This window comes from Crocodylus porosus, unplaced genomic scaffold (genome assembly GCF_001723895.1).
Source record: "Crocodylus porosus isolate Cpor-Errol unplaced genomic scaffold, CroPor_comp1, whole genome shotgun sequence".
Taxonomy (NCBI): Eukaryota; Metazoa; Chordata; order Crocodylia; family Crocodylidae; genus Crocodylus; species Crocodylus porosus.
Genome location: NW_017728915.1, coordinates 1,840,334 through 1,842,904, shown reverse-complemented (window position 1 = coordinate 1,842,904; position 2,571 = coordinate 1,840,334). Strand labels below are relative to the sequence as shown.

General features: G+C 48.7%; 1 protein-coding gene across 2 annotated transcripts in view; it reads right to left on the bottom strand.

Annotated features, from left to right (window-relative positions):
- CIAPIN1 (cytokine induced apoptosis inhibitor 1) overlaps window positions 1-2,571 on the bottom strand; it is a 19,413-nt gene that overhangs the window by 9,916 nt on the left and 6,926 nt on the right. The gene's annotated exons all lie outside the window — the stretch shown is intronic.

The window sequence follows — 2,571 nt, the reverse complement described above, 5'->3', positions numbered from 1 at the left end:
ACAGTAAAGAAATTCTTCCTTATGTCCAGCCTGAAACAGTCTTGCAGTAGTTTATGACTGTTTGACCTTGTCATCTCTTGGGGTGCTCTGGTGAACAAACGTTCCCCCAGATCCTGGTGGTCACCCCTGATAAACTTACAGGCGGCCATCAGATCACCCCTGAGCCCGTGCTTTTCCAGGTTACAGAACCCCCTCTCAGCCTGTTGTCGTAAGGTCTGTTTTCCTGACCTCTGATCATGCACGTGACTCTTCCCTGGACTCTCTCAAGCATCTCCACATCCTTTTTGAATTGTGAAGCCCAAAACTGGATGCAGTACTCCAGCTGTGGCCTCACCAAGGCCAAGTACAATGGGAAAATGACATCCTGGGATTTGCTTGAGAAACATCTATGGATGCAAGCCAGCATTTTGCTCGCTTTACTAGCAGCAGCATCACATTGAAGGCTCATGTTCATCTTGTGGTCAATCCCTTTTGTCCTTAGTACTAAGCAGTATAGCACTGCCGAGCCTATAAGCACCCTGCGGGATTTTCTTCCCAAGGTGGAGAACCTTGCATTTTTTTGTGTTAAACACCATCAGGTTCTCATAAACCCATTTTCTGAGCCTGTCAAGGTCAGCCTGAAACACCCTCCTGTCCTCAGGTGTAGATGCTTTACCCTAAAGCTTGGTGTTGTCGGCAAACCTGGCCAGTCCACTTCTGATACCAGTGTACATCATTAATGAAGATGTTGAATAATATAGGCCCAAGGACAGAGCCTTGAGGGACCCCACTGGTCACAGCACACCACAACGATTGACTTCTGTCAACCACCACCCTCTGGGTTCGACCATGGAACCAATTCCCCAGCCAGCAGACCACGTTGAAGCCGAGGCTGCAGTTGGCCAGTTTTGCTAAAGGTGATCATGGGACACCAGATTGAAGGCTTTTCTGAAGTCAAGATATACGACATCAATCTCTTCTCCCTTGTCCAGCTGATAGGTCACCTGGTCATAAAAGGAAATAAGGTTGGTCAAGCAAGACCTACCTGCAACAAACCCATGCTGGCTATCCCTCAGGATTTTGTTATCGGCCAGTCTGTTGAGGATAGTCTCTTTGATAATCTTTTCTAGGATCTTCCCCCGGATAGAGGTCAGGCTTATGGGCCTGTAGTTTGCCAGGGGACCCCACTGGTCACAGGGCACCATGATGATCGACTTCCATCAACCACCACTCTCTGGGTCCAACCACGGAGCCAGTTCTCCAGCCAGTGGATCATGGTGGACCCAAGGCCACAATTGGCCAGTTTGGCCAAGAGATGATCACAGGATACCAGACTGAAGGCTTTTTTGAAGTCAAGATATGATATCGATCTGTTCCTCTTTGTCCAGGTGATAGGTCACCTGGTCGTAGAAAGAAATGAGATTGGTCAAGCAAGACCTACCCACAACAAACCCATGCTAGCTATCCCTTAGGAAGTTGGCCTCTTTAATAAACTGTTCTAAGATCTTCCTTGGGATAGAAGTCAGGCTGATGGGCCTATAGTTAGCCAGATCCACTTTCTCCCCTTTCTTGAAGATAGGCACCACATTGGCCTTCTTCCAGTCTTCGGGCACTACACCAGAGCACCAGGAGTTCTCAAAGAGGCTGGGCTATGACGCTCGCCAGCTCCTTGAGTCCCCTGGGGTGTAGATTGTCAAGGCCAGCTGACTTGAAGGTATCCAGCTTCTCAAGGTGTTCCTTCATGATAATGGAGAGCAGGGGATCTGCCTCACCCGGACTGCCCTGTTCCATGGTGGGCATAGGCGCCTCATGGAACTAATGGAAGACCGATGCAAAGTACCCATTTCATAGGTTGGCCTTTTCCTGGGCATCAGTTGTCAGTTGCTCCATCTGGTTCAGCAGGGGTCCAATGTTGCCCTTGCTTTTCCTCCGGCTCCCCACATATTTGAAAAAGGACTTTTTATTGTCCTTGATACTCACTTTAAGCTAGTTGGAGTTCAGTTACAACCTTGGATTTTCTGGTTTGTTCCCTGCAGGACCGGACCAGTGCAGAATAATCCTCCTTGGAGATGAATCCCACCCTCCATCCTTTGTAGGCCTTTCTTTTTAGCCTCAGAAGATCTGCTAGATCCCTCGAGAACCAGGGGGACTGCTGTTTCCTCTTGCTGCCTTTTCTCCGAGATGGAATTGAATTACCTTGTGCACTGAGGATTGCTCCCTTGAGGAGCAACCACTGTTCTTGAACTCCCCTCTCCCTGGGGTCGTGGTTTCCTAGGATCCTCCTCGAACCCATACGAAAAATCCTCAAACAACTGCAACCCATACTAGAAAGAGACCCTATTCTTAATGTGATCTTCCCAGAGCCACCCATCCTAGATTTCAAACAAGCAACGAACCTCACTGACCTCATCACCAGAAGCAAACTTTCTCAGGCTCAGAACATACCAGATGGATCCAGACCATGCCATGACAAGAAATGCAAAACCTGTCAACACATCTCCACCACCCCCACAATTACTACACCCCACAACAGAGCCATCAGCATTCCTGGACCTTATAGCTGCACCTTCAGAAATGTAATACATCTCATCC